The 25989-nt window shown below is 47.4% G+C and overlaps 1 long non-coding RNA gene across 1 annotated transcript in view; it reads left to right on the forward strand.

The window, feature by feature from the left end:
• Nucleotides 1-25989, forward strand: part of LOC139760284 (uncharacterized) — a 223290-nt gene that overhangs the window by 163023 nt on the left and 34278 nt on the right. The window contains exon 2 of the long non-coding RNA XR_011715302.1: nucleotides 16053-16070. This is a non-coding gene — a long non-coding RNA (uncharacterized lncRNA). The remainder of the gene's footprint in view (nucleotides 1-16052; nucleotides 16071-25989) is intronic.

The following is a 25989-nucleotide window of genomic DNA, read 5'->3' on the forward strand; positions in this document are numbered from 1 at the left end:
GACGTGCAATGTTGATATCATGTAGAATCCACTATTCACTCTGGCCTTAAAGAGTAGATGATACCTTTAATTTGTCCCTTAGGATGTTGATATGCTGCATAAAGGTATTCTTCAGAATATTTGATACCGATGATTTGTCGTTTAAGATACTTGTATACGCATTAAAGATGTTAAGAATATTTGATACCTATAATTTACCATTTGAGATACTTAAGAATATTTGATACCTATGATTTACCATTTGAGATACTTGTTAAGAATATTTGATACCTTTATTTTATGATTTGAGATACTTGTATGCGGAATGAAGATGCTAAGAATATTTGATACCTTTGCTTTGTCTCTTATGATAATTGTATGCGGGGAAAGATGTTGTCGGGTTCAAGACAAGAGAAATGGAATGTTTTTTTTTTTTTATACAGATATCCAAAATATCTGTTTAAGATGATGTCCAGTACTTTTTCCTTAGCGGGCGAGTTTCTGTATAGCTGTTTTCGCCTCCTTCCCGGACCTTCCTTCTTCATTATGTTCACCAGACACTGGTGACTGCTATACCCTCAGGGCGAAGATGATCAACGAAATCTAAGGTCGGTTAGGTATCAAGACTCTCTCATACCTACGAGTATGACAATGACTGACTGTGGGTGAATTAGTTTGATTGGTCCTCCTGGTTGCTTAAGGCTCGGAAATTACGTTGACGTGATTTGTATGTTGTATACTCTTTTTATGATATGATGCTCTAGATTTTTTTTTTTTTTGGTTAGATATACATAGGTGATGAGTGTAAAGATCTATCTCTGTGTGTAAAACTTCTGATCTGTCTTTGAAAAATGCACAAGACAGATTTCTTGTAATTACATGGCCAATATAGTATTTTGATTTGATGTTGATAGATGAATGACGTGTGTGTTTCTTCTTAACATTTTCATCATAGTTTGACGTTTTATCTTTTGGTGTGAGGTTTTACTTATGTTAAAGATTGGCGCTGTCGATAGATATATCATTGGATAGATTATACTGTGGTTTAAGATGATGGAAAGCGGCACACACACACACACAAAAATTAATGTTTTTGTCTTGATCAGCAGATTTCTTTTTCCACATCCGCTCTGACACTAACCGTAATTTTCAAAAGCTAAAAGAATACATCATCGTGCCTGATGCATGATACTGCAGAGGATATGTTTACCATAGTGGTGAGTGTCTAGCTCTTACATACATACTCAAAAGGCAGTAGCCTCAGTTGTACTTGGCGCTGATTCACAAGCTCTTCGGCTGACTTCCCTAGGGAGGAGAGGAACGGACCGTACACATAGCTTCTGAATTTTGGATACGATCGGTTCCTAACACTGAAAGCTGCATGTCTTGGAAAGCTAAAGACATCCCGGGAGACGAGGCATTGGAAGCCAAAGGCATCACAGAAGACGAGACATGACCGTAATTTTATCTCTGTATATCAAAGGACTTTGGCTTTAGGAATTTTGTCTCGCATGTCGGTTAAAGGCAGTGTTTATCCCTGAACGGTGGTGACATGGCCACGAGAAAAGGCCCACACACCCCCCCCACTCATCGGAGCTGTGGACGTGCAGCTACCATTTTGTTGCTGGTGTTTTTGGCCGGCACCAGCAGCCGGTTGTGACCGGGGTTGCTCCCTCAGGTGATGCGTTTGGTGAATCTTAGATAAATGCCCGCGTTGCTCCACAGGCGGCTGGGTTGGTGAAGCTAGAGATGGCTTGTATTGCTCCTCTGTGGCTTGGCTTTGTATTGCCCCTCCGGTGGCTTATTCGTAGAAGCTAAAGGAAGGGTTGTGTTGCTCTGCTCCTGTAGCTTCGTTGGTGAAGCTAAAGGAAGGCTTGTATTGCTCTGCTCTTATAGCTTCGTTGGTGAAGCTAAAGAAAGGCTTGTATTGCTCCTCTTGTAGCCTGGAAGATGAAGCTAAATGAAGGCTGTAATCCTCTCCAGGAGCCTAGGTTGGTGGAGAATATTGCACTTACGTTAGATCGGTTGTTGGAGCTAAAGGACAGCTTGTATTTTTCCCTTGGTAGCTAAGTTTAAGCTTTGGGAAGGCTTGTTATTGCTCCTCTGGTAGCTTAGTTTAAGCTTTGGGAAGGTTTGTATTGCTCCTCTGGTAGCTTTGGTTGAAGCTCAAGAAGGGCTTGTATTGCTCGTATGCTGGCTTGGTTGGAGAAAGCTAAAAGAAAAAAAAATGATTGCTCTTCAGCTGGATTGGCTGCAGAGGCTAATAATGTTCGTATTGCTCCTCTTACTGCTTAGCTGCTGAAGCTTAATTGGCCTTATGTTGCCATCTGATGGTTGTGTTGATGAAGCTAAGGGAAGGCTGTTAGGTGATGGGCTGTGGTGCTATTTCATGTGGTGCTTGTAAACTGTCTGTGGCGATGGTTATACCACAGCAAACCCCAGCATCAACACCACAGTTACGATAGTTGGCTGTGGTGTCGATGCTGGGGGTTGCTGTGGTGGCTGTTTTGGATTTGGTGCTGTTGGTTGTGGTTGTGGGTATGAGAATAGTAGTGAGTACCGATGGCTATATTGGTTGTGGTTGTAGCTGTGATGGTGGATACGGTTATAAGGGGCTGGGTTTGTGGCAGTTCGTATCGTTATGTTGGTGGCAGCCCTCATGGTGCTTATTATGTTGGTTTGGTGATGGTTGTGCTGTGGGTATTCTTGAGGCATTGATGATAGTTTTGGTGGTTGGGCAGGAGCTGCCATGACGGAGGCTGTGGTGGTTGTGACTGTTGAGAGGTTGTAGTTCTGGTAGTGGGATGGCTATGCTGTTGGTTGTCGGGTGGTTATATTGTTCTTAACGGTGCTGTTTGTGATGGTAGCTCTGGGACAGTTGTAGTATTGGTTGTGGTAGTGATTGTGGCTATGGTGGCTGGGTAGCTGGTTGTGTAAGTTATATTGATGCCTTGTGAATGGTTGTAGGTTTTGGCTGGGGCGAGGGTTGTTGTAGGTAATTATAGTATTGGTTTTAGTGGTGGTTGTGTTATTAGCCGTCATGGTGGTTGTAGAGAGTGCTGCGTCGGTGGATGAGGGGTGGTTGTGGTGTTAGTTATGACTGTGGTTGTGGTGGTGGCTGAGGAACGGCTGTAGTGTTGGCTATAATGGTGTCTGTGGTGGTATATTGCGGTGAGTGTGGTTGTCTGATCGTGGTGGTAGGTGAAGTGTTGTTTCTCATAATTAGTGGATATGACGAAGGCTTTTGTAGGGGTTGTGGTGATGCTGGTTATAGTGTTGGCTGTAATGATGACGGCTGTGGTAGTGTTGGTTGTAATGGCGACCAGGGTAAGAGTGGATTGGTATGGTGTCTGTGGTAGCGGGTATGGAAGTATGGGATGGGTATGGTACTGGCGGAGGTGGTTGTGACTGGTAAGGGGCTGCTGTGGTGATTATGAGTAAGGTGATGAAAGGTTTAATGATTATATCGTAATAGTGATGATGGGTAATGTATGGGGGTTGTATTAATGATTGTGATGTTTGCTGTGTTGTCATTGCTGTAGTATAGCTGTGGTGTTGTTGGTTGTCATTGTGACGGAGATGGTAGTTCCGTGGTAGGGGCTTGTGGTGGCGCCCGTTTTGGAGGAGGCTGTGGTGGTAGTGGTGGAGTTGTCGATGATGTCTGTTGTGGCGTTTTGTACTGTTAGATGGTGTGGTAGTGGCCACGGCTTCGGTTTCTGATTGTGGTGGTGGTAATATCTGTTGTGGTGGTGAGAATGATGGTGTTTGTGGTGGCTGTGGTGACGACTGCCCTTTGCTGTGGTTTGCCCGTGTTGGTGGCTGTGTTGAAAGCGGTGGTTGTAGAAGTTGTGGTACCGGTAGATGTAGCTGCAGCTGTGGGTGTATTGGATTGACGGTGGTGCTTGCGTGCAGCACAGATGGTGTTGTTGGTTCTACAGACGGCTGTGGTGACTTGCTGGTGATTGAAGTGGTGGGTGCATCGAGCGATGGTGGGGACTGGTGATGGTGGCTGTGGTGAAGGTGGTGAGCTAAGTGGTGGTGATCCGTGGCGTTCGTCGTGGCAGTGGGTGGTGGTGGGTTGTGGTGGTGATGGGGATGTTCGTGGTGGCTCTGGTTGTGGTGATGGTTGTAGCGGCAGCGTCTGTGGTTGGTGACGTGGGCAGCGGCGGTGGTTGCTGTGGTGGTAGTGATGATGATGATGATGATGGTGATCACTGCTGATACGGTGGCCGTAGACGCGACTGTGGTAGTGTTGGTGATTGTGGTGGTAGTGTTGGGGAGGGGGGTTGGGCTTTTTTTTTTTTTTTTCTTTTTTTGGTGGGGCGATGTTGGTAGTGGGGGTTTTGTGGCGGGGATGTTGGTAGCATTGTTGGCGGGTGTGATGGCGTCCAGGCAGGCAGGCAGGCAGGCAGGCAGGCAGGCAGGCAGGCAGGCAGGCAGGCAGGCAGGCAGGCAGGCAGGCAGGCAGGCAGGCAGGCAGGCAGGCAGGCAGGCAGGCAGGCAGGCAGGCAGGCAGGCAGGCAGGCAGGCAGGCAGGCAGGCAGGCAGGCAGGCAGGCAGGCAGGCAGGCAGGCAGGCAGGCAGGCAGGCAGGCAGGCAGGCAGGCAGGCAGGCAGGCAGGCAGGCAGGCAGGCAGGCAGGCAGGCAGGCAGGCAGGCAGGCAGGCAGGCAGGCAGGCAGGCAGGCAGGCAGGCAGGCAGGCAGGCAGGCAGGCAGGCAGGCAGGCAGGCAGGCAGGCAGGCAGGCAGGCAGGCAGGCAGGCAGGCAGGCAGGCAGGCAGGCAGGCAGGCAGGCAGGCAGGCAGGCAGGCAGGCAGGCAGGCAGGCAGGCAGGCAGGCAGGCAGGCAGGCAGGCAGGCAGGCAGGCAGGCAGGCAGGCAGGCAGGCAGGCAGGCAGGCAGGCAGGCAGGCAGGCAGGCAGGCAGGCAGGCAGGCAGGCAGGCAGGCAGGCAGGCAGGCAGGCAGGCAGGCAGGCAGGCAGGCAGGCAGGCAGGCAGGCAGGCAGGCAGGCAGGCAGGCAGGCAGGCAGGCAGGCAGGCAGGCAGGCAGGCAGGCAGGCAGGCAGGCAGGCAGGCAGGCAGGCAGGCAGGCAGGCAGGCAGGCAGGCAGGCAGGCAGGCAGGCAGGCAGGCAGGCAGGCAGGCAGGCAGGCAGGCAGGCAGGCAGGCAGGCAGGCAGGCAGGCAGGCAGGCAGGCAGGCAGGCAGGCAGGCAGGCAGGCAGGCAGGCAGGCAGGCAGGCAGGCAGGCAGGCAGGCAGGCAGGCAGGCAGGCAGGCAGGCAGGCAGGCAGGCAGGCAGGCAGGCAGGCAGGCAGGCAGGCAGGCAGGCAGGCAGGCAGGCAGGCAGGCAGGCAGGCAGGCAGGCAGGCAGGCAGGCAGGCAGGCAGGCAGGCAGGCAGGCAGGCAGGCAGGCAGGCAGGCAGGCAGGCAGGCAGGCAGGCAGGCAGGCAGGCAGGCAGGCAGGCAGGCAGGCAGGCAGGCAGGCAGGCAGGCAGGCAGGCAGGCAGGCAGGCAGGCAGGCAGGCAGGCAGGCAGGCAGGCAGGCAGGCAGGCAGGCAGGCAGGCAGGCAGGCAGGCAGGCAGGCAGGCAGGCAGGCAGGCAGGCAGGCAGGCAGGCAGGCAGGCAGGCAGGCAGGCAGGCAGGCAGGCAGGCAGGCAGGCAGGCAGGCAGGCAGGCAGGCAGGCAGGCAGGCAGGCAGGCAGGCAGGCAGGCAGGCAGGCAGGCAGGCAGGCAGGCAGGCAGGCAGGCAGGCAGGCAGGCAGGCAGGCAGGCAGGCAGGCAGGCAGGCAGGCAGGCAGGCAGGCAGGCAGGCAGGCAGGCAGGCAGGCAGGCAGGCAGGCAGGCAGGCAGGCAGGCAGGCAGGCAGGCAGGCAGGCAGGCAGGCAGGCAGGCAGGCAGGCAGGCAGGCAGGCAGGCAGGCAGGCAGGCAGGCAGGCAGGCAGGCAGGCAGGCAGGCAGGCAGGCAGGCAGGCAGGCAGGCAGGCAGGCAGGCAGGCAGGCAGGCAGGCAGGCAGGCAGGCAGGCAGGCAGGCAGGCAGGCAGGCAGGCAGGCAGGCAGGCAGGCAGGCAGGCAGGCAGGCAGGCAGGCAGGCAGGCAGGCAGGCAGGCAGGCAGGCAGGCAGGCAGGCAGGCAGGCAGGCAGGCAGGCAGGCAGGCAGGCAGGCAGGCAGGCAGGCAGGCAGGCAGGCAGGCAGGCAGGCAGGCAGGCAGGCAGGCAGGCAGGCAGGCAGGCAGGCAGGCAGGCAGGCAGGCAGGCAGGCAGGCAGGCAGGCAGGCAGGCAGGCAGGCAGGCAGGCAGGCAGGCAGGCAGGCAGGCAGGCAGGCAGGCAGGCAGGCAGGCAGGCAGGCAGGCAGGCAGGCAGGCAGGCAGGCAGGCAGGCAGGCAGGCAGGCAGGCAGGCAGGCAGGCAGGCAGGCAGGCAGGCAGGCAGGCAGGCAGGCAGGCAGGCAGGCAGGCAGGCAGGCAGGCAGGCAGGCAGGCAGGCAGGCAGGCAGGCAGGCAGGCAGGCAGGCAGGCAGGCAGGCAGGCAGGCAGGCAGGCAGGCAGGCAGGCAGGCAGGCAGGCAGGCAGGCAGGCAGGCAGGCAGGCAGGCAGGCAGGCAGGCAGGCAGGCAGGCAGGCAGGCAGGCAGGCAGGCAGGCAGGCAGGCAGGCAGGCAGGCAGGCAGGCAGGCAGGCAGGCAGGCAGGCAGGCAGGCAGGCAGGCAGGCAGGCAGGCAGGCAGGCAGGCAGGCAGGCAGGCAGGCAGGCAGGCAGGCAGGCAGGCAGGCAGGCAGGCAGGCAGGCAGGCAGGCAGGCAGGCAGGCAGGCAGGCAGGCAGGCAGGCAGGCAGGCAGGCAGGCAGGCAGGCAGGCAGGCAGGCAGGCAGGCAGGCAGGCAGGCAGGCAGGCAGGCAGGCAGGCAGGCAGGCAGGCAGGCAGGCAGGCAGGCAGGCAGGCAGGCAGGCAGGCAGGCAGGCAGGCAGGCAGGCAGGCAGGCAGGCAGGCAGGCAGGCAGGCAGGCAGGCAGGCAGGCAGGCAGGCAGGCAGGCAGGCAGGCAGGCAGGCAGGCAGGCAGGCAGGCAGGCAGGCAGGCAGGCAGGCAGGCAGGCAGGCAGGCAGGCAGGCAGGCAGGCAGGCAGGCAGGCAGGCAGGCAGGCAGGCAGGCAGGCAGGCAGGCAGGCAGGCAGGCAGGCAGGCAGGCAGGCAGGCAGGCAGGCAGGCAGGCAGGCAGGCAGGCAGGCAGGCAGGCAGGCAGGCAGGCAGGCAGGCAGGCAGGCAGGCAGGCAGGCAGGCAGGCAGGCAGGCAGGCAGGCAGGCAGGCAGGCAGGCAGGCAGGCAGGCAGGCAGGCAGGCAGGCAGGCAGGCAGGCAGGCAGGCAGGCAGGCAGGCAGGCAGGCAGGCAGGCAGGCAGGCAGGCAGGCAGGCAGGCAGGCAGGCAGGCAGGCAGGCAGGCAGGCAGGCAGGCAGGCAGGCAGGCAGGCAGGCAGGCAGGCAGGCAGGCAGGCAGGCAGGCAGGCAGGCAGGCAGGCAGGCAGGCAGGCAGGCAGGCAGGCAGGCAGGCAGGCAGGCAGGCAGGCAGGCAGGCAGGCAGGCAGGCAGGCAGGCAGGCAGGCAGGCAGGCAGGCAGGCAGGCAGGCAGGCAGGCAGGCAGGCAGGCAGGCAGGCAGGCAGGCAGGCAGGCAGGCAGGCAGGCAGGCAGGCAGGCAGGCAGGCAGGCAGGCAGGCAGGCAGGCAGGCAGGCAGGCAGGCAGGCAGGCAGGCAGGCAGGCAGGCAGGCAGGCAGGCAGGCAGGCAGGCAGGCAGGCAGGCAGGCAGGCAGGCAGGCAGGCAGGCAGGCAGGCAGGCAGGCAGGCAGGCAGGCAGGCAGGCAGGCAGGCAGGCAGGCAGGCAGGCAGGCAGGCAGGCAGGCAGGCAGGCAGGCAGGCAGGCAGGCAGGCAGGCAGGCAGGCAGGCAGGCAGGCAGGCAGGCAGGCAGGCAGGCAGGCAGGCAGGCAGGCAGGCAGGCAGGCAGGCAGGCAGGCAGGCAGGCAGGCAGGCAGGCAGGCAGGCAGGCAGGCAGGCAGGCAGGCAGGCAGGCAGGCAGGCAGGCAGGCAGGCAGGCAGGCAGGCAGGCAGGCAGGCAGGCAGGCAGGCAGGCAGGCAGGCAGGCAGGCAGGCAGGCAGGCAGGCAGGCAGGCAGGCAGGCAGGCAGGCAGGCAGGCAGGCAGGCAGGCAGGCAGGCAGGCAGGCAGGCAGGCAGGCAGGCAGGCAGGCAGGCAGGCAGGCAGGCAGGCAGGCAGGCAGGCAGGCAGGCAGGCAGGCAGGCAGGCAGGCAGGCAGGCAGGCAGGCAGGCAGGCAGGCAGGCAGGCAGGCAGGCAGGCAGGCAGGCAGGCAGGCAGGCAGGCAGGCAGGCAGGCAGGCAGGCAGGCAGGCAGGCAGGCAGGCAGGCAGGCAGGCAGGCAGGCAGGCAGGCAGGCAGGCAGGCAGGCAGGCAGGCAGGCAGGCAGGCAGGCAGGCAGGCAGGCAGGCAGGCAGGCAGGCAGGCAGGCAGGCAGGCAGGCAGGCAGGCAGGCAGGCAGGCAGGCAGGCAGGCAGGCAGGCAGGCAGGCAGGCAGGCAGGCAGGCAGGCAGGCAGGCAGGCAGGCAGGCAGGCAGGCAGGCAGGCAGGCAGGCAGGCAGGCAGGCAGGCAGGCAGGCAGGCAGGCAGGCAGGCAGGCAGGCAGGCAGGCAGGCAGGCAGGCAGGCAGGCAGGCAGGCAGGCAGGCAGGCAGGCAGGCAGGCAGGCAGGCAGGCAGGCAGGCAGGCAGGCAGGCAGGCAGGCAGGCAGGCAGGCAGGCAGGCAGGCAGGCAGGCAGGCAGGCAGGCAGGCAGGCAGGCAGGCAGGCAGGCAGGCAGGCAGGCAGGCAGGCAGGCAGGCAGGCAGGCAGGCAGGCAGGCAGGCAGGCAGGCAGGCAGGCAGGCAGGCAGGCAGGCAGGCAGGCAGGCAGGCAGGCAGGCAGGCAGGCAGGCAGGCAGGCAGGCAGGCAGGCAGGCAGGCAGGCAGGCAGGCAGGCAGGCTGGCAGGCAGGCAGGCAGGCAGGCAGGCAGGCAGGCAGGCAGGCAGGCAGGCAGGCAGGCAGGCAAGATGATGAAAGTCTTTGATAATTTTCGATTCTTGTATCAGATCTCTTCATAGCCTCCTATTCTTTTCTAATAAGTTTAATGTGTTGAAGTCATTCACTTTGGCGTCTCTCAGTCCGGAAAATGTCTTCTTACTTCGCCGCTGTGTACTCATTCTCCTGTATCGTGTGTCGTTCTTCAAGCAGAGCGACTAAAACTGACCACAGCATTATGTGGGGACACGCCAGTGAAATGTTGATTTAGTATAGTTTCTTAAGATTTGAATGCCTTGTAAGATTTAGAATTTTGTTCGGCTTTGTTCTGTCGCTTACGTGGCTAAATTTAAGGTTCCTTTGAGATGAAAAGACCTAAGTCTGTTTGCTCACTTATGTTTTGTAGCTCTGTAGATTTCATACTGTAGCTTGCCTTCTTTTTTATGATTCCCGATGTGTAAAACTTCGCACGTAACGAAATTAAACATTCGTGCACCAGCTGCCGTGTGCCGTCTGTCAGTTTATTCGTGTCAGCATGCAGCTGTAGCCTCTTTTTTCCCCCCCTCAAGCTTATTATAATAGTCAGCAGATTTTTGCCCCGTTACCCTGGCGGTCCATGTCAGTGCCATTGATATCCGTAGATGAGAAAGAGAGAACTGGTCCCTCCCCCAAGACTGATCCCCGTGGCACCCCACTTACGCCCGACCGTCGTGTGAGGCTTGGCCGTTAATCACGGCTCTTTGTTTATGGCCTAGGTTCTCCAAATCCACCGGTGTGTGTGTGTGTGTGTGTGTGTGTGTGTGTGTGTGTGAATACAGCAGCAACTCCATCCATATCCCGTGACGTAACGGAGTGTGTTCTCCGCTGGTCATCTTTAGCGTTTTCCGCCGATGCACTTCGTGGTCCTTCGTCGTCTGTCGTATATGCTCGTGTGTTCGCTGGTTGGGTCTTATCTTGGCGTGCTGTCATCCCAGCGATTGTGAATGATGCAGATCCTCCTAGTCGTTTGTGACAGCTCCAAGCTTTGTGGCAGCTGACCCTCGTAGCGTTTGTGACCGTTGATCATCCTAGCGTTTGTGACCGTTGATGATAATCTAACGGTTGTGACCGTTGATCATCCTAGCGTTTGTGACCGTTGATAATATCCTAACGTTTGTGACTGTTGTCCATCCTAGCGTTTGTGACCGTTGATAATATCCTAACGGTTGTGACCGATCATCATCCTAGCGTTCGTGACCGCTCATCATCCCAGCATACGACGATGCCAATTGATCATTTGGCCTCTCCCTGTTGATCATCCTCACATGTGTGACCTCTGATTGTACCTCGAGCGTCCTGAATCCCATGATCATGATATACGAAAAGGAGTCCAGCTCACTGCATCAGGCTCTTATGGTGTGGTGGGTATAGGATGCCTCAAGCTAAATGGCATTCTAATCACACAGGTAATGATAGCGAAGAATGAACTGTGGTGACGTCTTTGCTCTCGCAAGAGTACGTCAGTGTGCGTTTCTGTGACGGAAACGCAACGTTATCAAGTAGGTCTAGCTACGTCTTAGGAGGGACGATCGGAAGACGTAATGGGGGGAAGAGGAGGGGGTTTACAACGCTTATGTAGGGGGAGGATCAGCTCAGGTCGCACGCAAGGATTATCATCATCACGCAGAGAGGGTAAAAGACGACGACTCGAAGTAAGCTGGTCCTCATGGGGGGGCGGTCGTCAGAAAGGCGGGTGGGTAGACCTCAGCTGCTGCAGCGGAGGGGGGGCAAAAAGCTTTCCCCCCTGTGACGCTGGCCTTAAGAAGCTCCAGTAAGAACGGATGTCACCCTCAAACAGGTGTAAGCTTTTAAGTCTCTCAGGCTTCTCCTGGTGACTGACTCTTGCACAGCCGTTCCTCACAGTCAAGCAAGCTTCGTGTCTCTTTAAGAAACCCCATCTTCTATCCCGAGATGATTTTCGAAGTATCAGTAAAAATAAGGAAATGGAATCGAGATCTGGACTTGTGTCATTAAGACCTGGAATGTTCCGGAGTTCCTTGTCTCTCGCTACCAGTCTCGTTGTGCGACTGGCGCACGCCCCAGCATCTGTACAGGCTTGACCGATGTGACTGTGTCTGTCATTAAAGAAGGTCGTGTAGGATTGCATAATTGTTTTGTTAAGAAAGTGCGGATGACGCACAGCTCTCGCACTGCGGGTGTAGTATTTTATCACACCCCGTCCGTACTAATCCAGTCTTGTCATCAAACTTTCACAATAAGTATTTGGATGTATGATTTATAAACCGAGCCTTTGATGACGTAATTCGTTGTATTGCCCCAGAGCGTTTTCAAATTATAAATTCGGCTCGTTTTTTTTTTTTTTTTCCCAGCTTGGTTAGTGAAGTAGAATTTGTTTTTTGGGTAAATTCTTTATCGCGAACACGACGGATGTGTTCTCGAGTGTATAAATGCAACGAATTGTATCAACTGGTTGTGATAAAAAAAAGTTGAGTGCCTCGTTTTGATATATCTGAGGAAGGTGGGAAACAAAACAACGTCACTTTCTGATTTTCGCATTTTCTTTTGTGCGTCCGCGACAAAACTTGACAATTTCACACACGTGTAGAAATCCATAATTATTCCAGTTTCAACCCCCTTCCACCACCACCACCACCACCACTACCCCTCCTCTCTCTCTCTTTTTTTTTTTTTTTACCCCCCGCCCCCCTCTCAGAAAACATTTAGCTATCCAGGATATATACCAGAAGAACAAAGTATTGTGCACTTTTCAGACACACACACACACACACACACACACACACACAAAAGAAAAAAAGATAGGGAAGGGCACACCCACCCCGCTATTTCACCGGGTGTTAACATAAACCCGACGTTGTGCCAACGGTCACTGGTTCATATGTGACTTAACACACACACACACACACATAGAGCCTACAGCACTGTGCTCTCCTGATCAAACTCCAACTCTTGGCTCGTAATGATTGAGTTACGAACTAGAAAGCCTTTATTTTTGTTGTTGTTGTTGTTGTTTGTAACGTAACGTGTGTTGGGGGGGTGGGGGTTCGTTACTAGTAGTAAGCGTTACTTTGCGTGACAGTGGCTGTCGCCAGTTGGGATTAGGGTGGCTTGACGTGGCCTCTCGTAGCCCTGGTCAGCAGCGAGATAACAGTCTGTTTATTTCAGCTGTAACAGTATATGATGTAAAAGTAAACCGACATTCTGTTTATTTCAGAGTTAACAGTAAGTGAAATGAAAGGAAACTTTATTTCAGAGTTAACAGTAAATAAGATGAAAGTAAACAGTCTTTATTTCGGAGTTAGCAGTAAATGAAATGAAAGTAAACTGACAGTCTGTTTATTTCAGAGTTAACAGTAAATGAAATAAGAATAAACTGATGATAACTAAGATATAGTAATTAAATATGAAGCTCGCGGAATTTTATTTATAAATCGTAAATACACAAGATGTAGATTGTATTTACACGTGTGGGGTAAACTAGAACATTGTGGCATGATTTACAAGGGTATGTAGTTAAAGCTAAAGATAATTAATTCATCTTCGTTGATTTTGTAATTATCATGAATACTTCACGTACTTGTACTGTGGCGAACTTAAAACATTTTCACCATTTGCGTTAGTTCTCGTGCAGAATATGTTCAGTTAAAGATAAATTTGCATTTAATTTTCATATATATATATATATATATATATATATATATATATATATATATATATATATATATATATAATTATATCGGCACGCTTATGTGTTTATGGAAACCGGTGTTTTGAAATGGATTGGCAAATTTTCGAAGTATTTTAACATATTTGGGTCTTCCATATACATGCGTGTTAACAGTTGTAGTAACCTTATATCATCACAGTGGCAGTCCGGTAGTGAAATTCAAATAATGTATAGTGGGTATATTTTCGTGAGTTATATGCTCAAAAGAGTGACTTAGCGAAGGGCAAACCAGCCCCACATTTTATGCCGCCAAAAGTTTTTTAAAAAAAAATTTCAAATCATTCAAATTTTCTTAATTTTTTTCTTCTAATCATTCAGATTAATGTGCTGTAAAGTGGCTTTCAGTGCCGCTTCATGGAATGGGGAAATTAAGATTGAAGTCGATAAATGTCTGACTTGTTTCTGTAGGTCACGAGAATTGAATCAACCCTTCCAAGGGGCCAGAGGAGATGAGTCTTTCCCTCGCCCAGGGTCCAACCACAACAGCAGCAGCAGTAGTACTAATGATGCCTCCGCCGTACGCACACGACTCGAAGACAAGGAAGTTCGGTACCTGCTCCTGCAGTGTATATAACAGTGTGGTACTACGTGCTGTATAGGTTCACCACAGGTCGGTGTCATGGTGCACACACGCACACTGTCTGTCGCTCCGGACACCTTCTCTACCCAGTAGAGGACAGTACAGACGTGTCACCCTGGCTCATGTGTCCCATCACGATGTAGACGTCGGTGTAATGATGATGACACTTTCTTCTGTGTCCCTTTCGCCACAACACTGCCCTAGACAGTGTAGCGGTGGCCAGCGTTTCTCTTTGCGCCACTTCAACACCACAAGATATACTTGGAGGGGGGGGGGACACATCGTTAATTAAACATAACGGGAAATGGGGTGATTTTCGAATGAAACAAGTCACCGAGCGTTGAAATCACGCGCGTAATTGACTAACTTGATGATAGCACCCGGGGAAAGTCGTTGTTTCCCCTTTTTTGATAATATGTCGTGGAGGATATTCAGGTACAGTGTTTTGTGAAGGATCTTTTTAGATGAATCTTTCACGTCATTGATCTTAGGTAATATTTAGATTCTTTTCCCTGATAGAAACCATCATCTCATTTTATATATATATATATATATATATATATATATATATATATATTTATTTATTCATTCATTTATTTAGTCTACTTTGTCGTTGTCTCCCGCGTTAGCGAGGTAGCGCAGGGAAACAGACGAAAGAATGGCCCAACCCACCCACATACACATGTAAATACATAATCGCCCACACACGCATATGTACATACCTATACATTTCAACGTATACATACATATACATACACAGACAAATACATGTATACACATGCACATATTCATATGCTGCCTTCGTCCATACACACACACACACACACACACATATATATATATATATATATATATATATATATATATATATATATATATATATATATATATATATATATATATATATATATATATATATATATATATATATATCCTGGCCTGAAATAGGTATACCCTTATAAGTATACTATTCTTGTGTGCTAAGTATATGCTTACATATCTTGTTAGATCTTTTAATTAATTGATCTCGAGAAATGTTTAGGTATCTTTTTTTGGCTACATCTTTGAAGCCATTGATCCCGAAAGTGTGTAGCAGCCTTGGCGACATCCAGGCTCTCAACAGAATAAGAATCTTGGATGCATGGACACACGGGGGCTCATCTCACTTCAGTAACCCCGTAATAAGTCACTCTACTGTTTCAGAAACTGCTTCGTCTCCGAGGGAAAGGAAGAGAGAGAGAGAGAGAGAGAGAGAGAGAGAGAGAGAGAGAGAGAGAGAGAGAGAGAGATCCACCTATGGACCATATCATTACAGCGACTAAAATTTCGTAGCGTTTTCTCAAAAGGATTTATGTGATGGAGCGACAGACTGGAGCGGGACACCTGCAGACTCAAGACTCACAAATTGTAAAATTAGCTGCAACTTGATGTTGTGAAAACGTTATAGCAGACAGGAACTTCTCGTCTGTGTTATCCTGGCGGAGTCTTGAAGGAGCTCTGAAGCCAAATTTAGTACAGTCTTGTCTCGGTAGTCCTTCATGTGTGCCTCGTCAGTGTAATTATTTGATATTAACTCGTCATCTTTACTCTTAAGCAGTATGACATCGACAGGGTGGGATAATTTGTCAGTGTCATGTCGATTTCTTCAGAAAAAGAAAATATGATTATTTCTTAAGAAACGTTGTCTTGTTTTCAAGGATCTGTCTCCGTGTTAGATATGGTTATTGTTATTATTATTATTATTATTATTATTATTATTATTATTATTATTGTTATTTTTGTGTACTTGTTCAGTTTATGCTTGCCTTCACCAACTCCCTGCTCTGTGCCCTACCAACCACACTAACACAGCAACATTTTGATTGTTATATGTTTACAGAAAAAGTTAAGTGTGTGAAACTCACTACCCTATGGAGAAGATTGGACAACAAGGGCATGTGTTTACAGCTATTGTAAAAAAAAAGTCTCGCACATTAATATTGTCCACTTAGTGGAAGGGTTATTGCTTTTTTTTGGTGATATTTCTCATTAAAGCTATCGTGTGCTAGAAGTGGAATGTATTTTTTCTAGCTTTAGGAATGATGGTTGGTTTTAGATCCATAGTATAATATCTTATCGCTCAGTATCAAATTAAAGAGTATATTTAAAGATTTGGAGCCACAATTGTATTCCTTGCTGAGGATGAATCAATACCTTCTTAAGTTCTGAGGAACTTGCGTTGCTTGAGTATTTGCCATGAATTACGATATTTCCAAACAAAACCTCACCTCACGTGGTATTCTAAGGTTCAGATAAGCCTTATTTTTTCCCACGTGATTAGAAATAAAGTGTGAGAGACATGGACGTAGAGAGTAACAACACATCTTGTGGTGAAATTAAAATTTCTGTTTCTTTTAGAGTTGTGTCATTATTATTACTATCATTATTATCATTATTATTATTATTATTATGATTATTATTATTATTATTATTTTTAATCAGGAAAGTTGAACAGCATTGAATTGATTGCATGTTTTAAACATAATGAAGTAAAATTTCTATTATATTGTAGATGTTTTTATTTGATAAGGTTCTGAAGTGTCAATAACATTTTTAATCCATAAACATATGTTTATTTTTTTTTAAAGAGTTTGAAATTGACATGAATTTAGGAAACATAAAGATCATCTTTAGTAATGTATTTATCTCTTTCTTTCCAGGAACTTCTTCAACGACAGGTAGGTGTCACTGAATCTTCTTTCCGTTACTTCAACCCATTTTGTTTTGATAAATGTAGCATGAAAAAACAGCACATAGTCTATAGGTCATGTTTTGATTTAGAAATAATGCTAACCTGGGGAAGGTAGTTTATGGTTAGGCTTTAAGTGTGGTGGCTGCATTGGGCCTCTCACTCACTCACTCACTCTGGCCTTTCCACAAGATGGAGGGGCTGGAGCCAAGCTTGTTGCTTTGTTTTGCAGTCCTCCAGTAATTCACACACAGACTCCCCCCGTACCTCCCAAAAGGCATGGATAGGCATGGCTAGATGAGGATAGGATTACTTGCCGGCAAGGTACGGAAGAGCGTTCTCGTACCGCAGAATACACACACACACACACACACACACACACACACACACACACCTGACACGTCGCGCTCGCCGTCAAATCTGTAAATACTTCATGAGGGATGTGTATCAACGCGCCAGTCTGCCGTCTCACGAACACGGCCTTCATGAGCATAGAAGGATGGAGGAAGGGAATCGGGGATGACAGAAGCAGTCTGTAGCTTGGGATACGAAGAAATGATGAATTTGTGAGGTCGAAAGCGATATTGGATGATCCTCTTCGACAGGAAGGTTGGTTTCATGGGACGCTTAGAGATATCTCTCACACGCGAGGCTAAAAATCCTTCGTCCAGGTTACAGAGGGGCATCTTATGGTAGTGAATCCGCCGTTTTACCGTGTCTGATCCTCCCCTTCCATCCTAACACAAAATTCTTCCTAACCGACTGAGATATAATTTACGGTAGATTTTATTTTTTTTATCGTTTTCATTTCACCATCGTTGCTCCAATTGTATATGTCATTTCTGACTGGTAGTATATAGTATATTTTCTCAGCAACGTCCTTTGTTATCCAGTCTTGGCGATTTTCATACACGTGTCGAAGGTACGGGTCGAAACTCCGTGTCCTTTTCTGGAAGTTGTGGGGTGTGTGTGAGTGTTACATTGCTCACGGGGGTTGCTGTCTCGTTGGATAGATGCTTACAAAAAAAAAAAAAAAAAGATTAGAGAGACGACAGTTATGTTCTTGTGGAGCCTAACTCCGTCCCACTGTCCCTTCTTACTTTTAAAAGCTAAGGGAAGCGTAGTGACAGTGATCCGTGAAGCTGTTCGTATTAAATATTGTTCATAATTTCGGTAATGTTGCCGATATGTACCGAGAAGAATTTATGTGTATCCATTAGTGTAGTCTAAGGGCCTAGGGTTGACTTTCTACAGCCAAAAATCTGAATATAATGAAATGAAAATCAGGGGAACTGTCTGGACAGAATATTAACTTACTACAGCAGGAATAGATTGAAAATCAGAGGAATTATCTGGCCAGGATATTAACTTACTACAGCAGGATAGATTAATGATCAGAGGAATCATCTGGCTAGAGTATTAATTCACCACAGTTGGTATAGATTGAAAATCACAAGAATTATCTGTCCAGAATATTAACTTACTACAGCAGGAATAGATTGAAAATCAGAGGAATTATCTGGACAGAATATTAACTTACTACTGCAGGAATAGATTAAAAATCGGAGGAATTATCTGGACAGAATATTAACCGACGACAGTAGGAATAGATTAAAAATAAGTGGAATTACCTGGCCAGAATATTAACTTATGACTGTGGGAATAGATTAAAAATCAGAGAAATTTTCTAGTCAGAATATAAACTTACTACAGTAGGAATAGATTAAAAACCAAAGGAATTATCTGGCCAGGATATTAACTTTTGAGAGCATGAACAAAATTAATAGATAATTGAATAACTAGATAATGAAAAGAAAGGTACATACTTTATTGGAATGTTGGATTAACATGTCATTCATGTTTTATTAATACTCCTTCCTTGTCAAGTCATCTTGAGAATGAAATTTCATTTTTACGGTTGAGTCTTTCCACACAGGGAAAGATTCTTTCCCGAGTCACTCAGTGTGTCCTGGTGATTCCTCTGTAAATATGTCTATGTAGTGGCTGGTCATTCGTCTGTCATCTCGGTGATTCCTTTGTAAATGTGTATGCAGTGGCTGGTCATTCGTCTGTCATCTCGGTGATTCCTCTGTAAATATGTCTATGTAGTGGCTGGTCAGCGTCTGTGTGCGATTCAGTTTATAACTAGATGTAACGGAAGGTATATAGCCTTCAGACGACTTATACCACTGGGTATTAAACGTTATACCACAGTAGTTTTATAGTGGACATTGTCGGATCTCACGCCTGCTGTCAAGTGGAAGGAGTGTCAGTGTGATGGCTCGGTTATTATTGATACAAGTACTCCTCCTTGTGACCCCTTCACCAAGTCCATATTTTAGATGCAGGTGGCAAAAGGCTACAGGGATCTCTCTCAACCCTCTTGAGCACGAAGGTTCTAACTCCTTGAACATTGCGACGTAACGCATGGAATATGTCACAACCTTGACTTTGGTCATTATATACTCAAGGGTTAAGCCGATTTGCCCAAGGGGGTTATATCATCGTACCCAAAGAGTTCGATCGTCGGGCTCAGGAAGCGAGGTCGAAGTACATTTTGGGGTTAATGATGACCTAATTGTTTTGTGGTCTTGAGAACGGACTGAATCATTTGTTCCATCATGTTCTTCGTTAAATAATTACATAAGTACATCCGCAATTTTTCTTTTTCTTAGCCTTTGTTATACACTGCAAGAGATTGATTTGCGTTTATATCGTTGGGAAGTTAGAAAAAATAAATTAGATGACATATTTGATAATGGTGCATTCATTTTGTCTCCTTGTAAGAATCCTAAGTAATTACTTAAGTACATCCACAATTTTTTTAACCTTTTTTATATACTGCAATAGATTGATTTACGTTTATATCATTAGTTAGTTAGTTAAATAACAAAAAACATTAGATGACATATTTGACAATGGTGGTTATTCTGTCTCCTTGTTAGAATCCGAATTTCTTTTTGAATTTGAATACCCTATGTGTTATGTGGATCTCAAGCTTGTGTATTATGGAATATTAAAGATATCACTAATTTAATTCATTCAGATGTATAGAAAATCCAAGATCATATCATGATGAGGTTGGCAGGGTTAGTATATTTGTACTTTGCAGAACATTACTTGATTTTTATATATGGGGTGGATGTTAATCATTGAGACGTATGGTTTATTTTCATGATCATGGTCACTGTCCCTCATGTTTGCCATGACAGTGTACTGAATTGCCTCGTGATGTATGTACGTATCATGATATTCACTGGTATTTCTTTCTTTTTTTCCCCCCCCCCAAGGAGCTACTTCAACGACAGGTATGTGTTACTGTGGTGTTGTGTGATGTCCTTTTTGTAAATCGTACATTATCGTTCAGAATGGCTTGAATGTGGTTAGTCTCACGTTTGCTAACATGTCCCGTTGGTTATGCATGAAAACGTGGCTTGATGTAGTATCATCAGCTCTGTTATAAAGTGGTGGTAAGTTAGTGATAAGTTAAGGACGGGGTTTGACGCACCTTCAGATTCATCATGAACACGGTAAGTTCGTAGCAGATGAGAGAGGACTCGGCTTTTATTCATTTATCACTGTTATGAATTTAGTAAGTCATCGGTACGTGATGAATCTGTTTAATGATTCACGAGATTTATCTACATGGTAAGTTAATGATGCACGGGGACCACTTAAGATATATATCTTCTGATTTGTTAGCGCGAAAAGATAAGCGGTACTTAATTAAGGTCGATTTTGTAACTCTTTAAGTCCTGGTGCACTCGACCAAATCGTTATGTTACTGGGGGATGACAGTGACAAGGAATTATACGGTAAGGAGAAACAAGGATTTGAAACTTCACGTTTTAAGTAATGTTGGTCGGTACTGTGTTAGCTTCGTTGTGAGAGTCGTGAGCCTTGATCAGACTTGATAGCAGAAGTAAATAGGGGGGAAAAAATATATATTCTTGTCAGCCATGATACGTGTGCATTATTTTGTTGCTGTTCCAAACATCTGCACGTCTTGTATTTACTTTGACCACACTAATCCGTGGGTTTCTGACATCTGTCGCTACTGTAGAACACCTTCGAAAGGACCCAGTGGTCTTCTGCTGCTGCTGCTGTTGTTAAATTCCTTCGTATGTGTCTGCACCATGCTGGTCGCTTGATGCGGAGGAGCCTCCTCTCTTAGATTTGAGGTTGGTGATTCCCAGGCTTTGCCCGAGTCTGTGGCACATGATCATGTCGTTCCTGTGTCTCCTGCATAGGGCGTGAGAGACGAAGAGAGACACACGCACGGGGGCTTCTTCGTTTTGTTCATCGTCGCAGCGTCTACCCCGTTGTCGGGAGTCGTCCACTCTGGCTGGTATAGCGGAGGTGTTCAGGGGTCAGGTCAAACGCTTTTAGATCTCTGATCGTACGCTTGTTTCCCCTGTACCTGAGGAATTGAACAGCGAAAGCCCAAAACTGGTGCTGGGTATTGCCATGGCTTCGGGAGTCGTCCACTCTGGCTGGTATAGCGAAGGTGTTCAGGGGTCAGGTCAAACGTTCCTAGATCTCTGATCGTACGCTTGTTTCCCAAGTACCTGAGGAATTGAACGGCGAAGGCCCAAAACTCTGGTCCTGGGTATTGCCATGGCTCCTTATATAATAAAGTCTGACTTGCAACTCCGTAATCTGGTTCATAACTTTGAAGAAATTTCCACCTCTGTCCACGAACTTGATATTTTCTGGGCAGTATTTTCGCCCCATGCTTATCTCACTGCCAGCAACTGTGTTTGCACTGCTGGTGATTTAGATATACAGTGAAATACTGCTCTATACTAAACATACAGAGCATGGCGCATGTAAAACATTGGTTTCCGACTGCACGTCTTCTTTTACTAACAATTTTTTCATGCCAGTAATGTTCACAAGATAGATGTAGTTCATTGTTTTATACAGAGCAACATTATATATATATATATATATATATATATATATATATATATATATATATATATATATATATATATATATATATATATATATATATATATTTCCTTTTCGGGTATATTTTTCATGTTAAGGACTGTTGAATGAATTTCCGCCTAGTTGTTAAAAACATTATTAAGGACATGTGTATTTACTGTTGCAAAAATGAAAAAAAAATGTATTGGCTACAGTGGGTATTCCGCTGGTTATTAAGATGTTATCTGGGATGTGAGGCTTTTAAGATTAAGAAGAATATTATCCTTTTAAGTAGGTCCCCAGTGTAATATATGTCTCGTCTTACTTTGATTTACAAGTAACGTCCGGGTCGCCAACCGTAATTTTCTCAGTCAAAGTTAGAGTAATATTGCTCTTACGGTTATAGTAATTCCTCACGCTAGGTCTTGAGGGACAACAGTATAGTGTGTCAGGAGTATTGTAGTCGATATATTTCGTAAAGTTTTCGTACTTTTGTATATTTCCTATAGTTTTAGTAATTTCCTCACAGGTTAGATGTTATTCCTGGAGCCAGCGATTAGCTGGACGGTTTGAAAGTGTCACTCGGTGAAGATGACGTCTGACTGCTGTTTAAAAAGAGTGGTTTAAGCTAGTTTATAAAGTGGAAGTGGCCATTTGCAGGTCTCACATTAATTTATGAAGAGAAAATGATTTATTGGTTGTGCAATAGTTCATGAGATAAGTATCGGTTGTTTTGTAGGCTTCGTACTAGTTTATAAGGGAATAGAGGCGATTTACAGTTTTTTTCGCGGGTTTGTAAATGTAACAGGGGCTGTTTACAGGTTTTACACCGGTTATAAAGTAATAGTAGCGATTCACAAGTCTTGCACTAATTTATAATGTATTAGTGACGGTTTATAAGTTCTGCACTAGAACAGGAAATAATATTGGTCATCTATAGGTTCCTCAGTGGACTATAAGGCAATAATTATGATTGACAGGTTTTAGAATAGGTTATGAAGTGATAGTTGTGATTTACGAGGAGCGTTTGTGGCCATGGCTGGGAAGAAGTCATCATATCCAATCACTGGACTTTCCACTAATCATTCCGGGTTTTCCGTTGTGAGGATTAGCGGCGATTCGTTATAAACAGACGCTATTGTGACTCTGAATTTACGAGAGTTGATTTAAAAACCTTTTTGTTTTTTTGGCGAAAGATGTGATGGTATTCCTTCCTTGTGGCCCTCCAAAGAGTTGGTTGTGAGTAACATCGCTTGTCAGCCCTTGCTACGTGCCTCCAAGTGGGAGTGATATCGTCTCTTGTAAGCCTTTGCTGCGTGCCTCTAAGAGGTTGGGAGTGAATAACATCTTATGTGGGCATGATGGCTTCTTGCCTCCAACGGTTGGCAGGGTACAAACTCCCTTGTGAAAATAAGGAATTGAAGATTATCTCCTTTTTTTTCTCTTCTATCCTGTGTGGCGACTTAATTACTGTTATTACAGCTGATATTTGTTCACCACTGGCAGTAGTAGTATGTTAATGATGATGAAACGTGAGGCCTGAAGATGTTATGGTAACGATAAGAAAGCTGAGGACTGCGAGGATGTGAAGGCCATGGTAGGAGAAAACGACTTGAGGATGTTGACGTAAAGGATAGGCGTCGGCGCTGAGGGATGTTCATGTCGTGATAAACACCGAACTGGGGATGTTAATATACACTGCCGAAGGTGTGATAACGATTGTCCCCTGTTGATGATGATTCATATCCTTATCTTGCTCCGAAAGAAGGCCCCCGACGGCTAATGAAGAAGGTCCGGAGGAGAGCAGCGAAGACCGTACCTGACCTAAGAGGACTGAGTAACAGCCTCACTTCCCTCCTCGTGTCGCCTTACCTTTCAGCATTTCGCGAAGCAGAATTTGCCAGATTTCACCATGTTGGTCAGGCCGCTGAGCACGGCGGTACGACCCACGAGCACAACGGGTAGATGAATCTCTCTCTCTTGGGTGCGATAGCCCGGCCTTTGACGTGACCCTTGGATACGGCAGCTTCGGAGGAGTGAAGCGCTTGTACATCATATTGTATGCCCACGCTTACGCTTGTCAGGAGTTACGATCAATGAGTTTTGAATTGAGCGTTTGAGGTCGTGCGTGAGTTAAATCATCATCCGCTGGTGCCCAATGCCTTGGGTTTAGGTAAGAACCGGGCGAGGTCCAGCGCCCGCTTCGCGCAGCACGATGACGCGAAGGTGCTTGAAGCAGCGAGCTCTTTCCTCAAGTTTAAAGAAGACCTCATGTCATTTTAGGGCAGCCGAGAATGATACCCATGGCTTCATCTTGTCTTCTTCCAGGCCCTCTATCGGGCGACAGAGCAAGAGGCATAATCAGTCATAGAACGGATGCATGTGGTGTCGTGATGAATGATAAATGCAGTGTTATCCGGCTGGGTGAGGCCTCCCTCAGTGATTTATTTCCTTCAGTTATTTCCTTCAGTTATTTTCTTGGGAGATACACGCATTTGATCTCGCGCAAGACCGATGGTAAACGTTGTTAGTGGAGGCAATAACATCCTAATGTATGGGGACCGCCTCTTGTGATTTATTTAGTTCAACAAATGGATTATTTTATTCCTGTCATGAGAGTCGTAATTGAACTGGGGTTTTGCAGGTAGTAGATGTAGTGGTGAATGAAGTAATATCTTGTATGTGTTGGGACCTGCTTTGGGGCATATTCGTTTAGCTCGGGGAGTGGATGGCTTCTGTCACAAGCTAGGCAGATGGAATTGAATGGGTTATGATGTGTGCTTGTGTGCTGCACACAGATTGCATTACAGTGTTGAAATGTGCTGGTATCTTGCACCAACACAGGTGAAGTTAAAGTGTGTTGCTAAATGGTCTTGAGGCTCGAAGGTTGAAGTGCTAATAGGTAAATGGTCACAGCTCATATCGTCAGGGTTGCTTGCTGGTGAGATGGTTAGAACAGATGTTAATTTGACCTCGTTGTCTCGTAGGCAAATTCTGTGACAATCTTTTTTTATCCTGAAAATTTTTCTGTTAAGAATACGATTCACGTATATTAGGATATTAAACGAGTGAACATAGGTATTTAAAAGCCTCTGAAGATATTGACGTTCATTTGAGTTTTAAACAACCGAAATTAAACTAAAGCCCTGTTAAGATATCTCCTTATATTTATAACGTTATAAATAATGAAGATAACTAAACCCTGTTTAAAGATAGTTACGTAACTATTTTGATATATCGACGTAACTATATTAAGACATCGACGTAAACTATATAGAGATACACTCCGTATTTCAGAACACCAGAAGAAAAGTCATTTTAAGCAGAGACTAAGTAAAGATATGTTTATATATATATATATGTGTCAGTGTTAAATAGGCGAATGCAAATGAAGTCTATTTTGGTGTATTAATTGAAGATTGTAATTAAACTAGTGAGTCAGCGAGAGGGGGGGAAAGGTGGCTCTGTTGTGATCTTGACCTTGTGGCAAGTTGCATCATCTTCCCTCCCTGTGTCAAGGGTGAGTGAAGGCGGCCGCACTGCACAAGAATATCAATTCTCATTTATTGGCCGAGTTTTTGCCCGGTAATTAGCGAGTGCTACGGGGGGGTTGACTTGTTAGCGGGAGGAGCCCGTGTGTGGCGGTGTGGGTGTCACTCGCGAGTCGTGGAGGGCTTGATGTACCTCGGGTAATTTGCTGGTGACATTCACGAATTGTTTTGGTGATTAATTTTATTTTTTTTGAGAGAGAGAGAGAGTTGAGTGTCATTTAGGAGTCTTGATTGAATGGCTGGAATAGACGGCAGGACTGTACTGTATGGACTGGTAGACTTTATATATATATATATATATATATATATATATATATATATATATATATATATATATATATATATATATATATATATATATATATATATATCATCAAAGACGACATTTATATTTCATTTTTATATTTCTGGTCACCTTCATTATCAAGATACTCGTATCCAAAATCAGAATAAGAGTGTACCATAGATTTGGCCGCCTTTTAAATGGGGTCAGTGTTGGTCAGGAAAGATCAAGATGGATTCTTGAATATTTGTACTACTGCATGTGGTGTACGGACACAGTTGATGAACAGCTGTAGACTGTAAACACACAGTTGATGAACAGCTGTAGACTGTTAACACACAGTTGATGAACAGCTGTAGACTGTTACGTCTTGATGGATTTGATGTCCATGTCTTGTTCTGTGGTCGTGGACATTGTCTCTGATGCCATTAGCACGCGGTTAATAAGAACACGTATCAACTTAGAAATTTGTGAAGCTTTGTGTCCAAGGTGTCACGTCAGAAGCCGTGTATGTTGACAGTAAAAAGACTTGCCGATTAATGGTGTGCTTCCCAGTGTACAGTGGAACGATTCACATCTCTCAGTGTTGTTCTTTAGTCTTCATTTAAAAATCTAGTTCATAGATAAACATTTATTTTTATATTTTTCTCAGATGGAATAATGGAATACTTGTTGTGTTAACCTAAACAAACACTTATGAATGAATGGTTATTTCTTGAGTATTATAAATGTACAAGTAAATGTGTGGCGAAGTGAAATTTGAGAAAGATCCTCTCTTACCTCAGTCATTGGCTGTGGGAAGGCGTCCGTGTGGCTGGAATTCCTCGTCATCTAGTTCCACTTCCCGGAAAGAATAATCACATGTTGTCCGAGTTTTAGTAATGAATTCATGTCTGTTCATCATAATATGTCTTCACTTTGTCGTCGTGGTTTAAACATGGAACCCATGTATCGCAAACGACGTTGAGTGGCACTTGAAGTTCTCCGTCGTGGTTGTTGTGGGCCTGACACTCGACCTCGAACCCACATTCTGAAGTGCTCGTGGACGTCTTCAGTAGGATCACTGGAGCCACATGTCGAAGCCGCTGAAATAACTACACACAAGTTGTGGACTTCAGATCGGCACACTGAGGTGCCTGAAA

This window comes from Panulirus ornatus, chromosome 36 (genome assembly GCF_036320965.1).
Source record: "Panulirus ornatus isolate Po-2019 chromosome 36, ASM3632096v1, whole genome shotgun sequence".
NCBI lineage: Eukaryota > Metazoa > Arthropoda > Malacostraca > Decapoda > Palinuridae > Panulirus > Panulirus ornatus.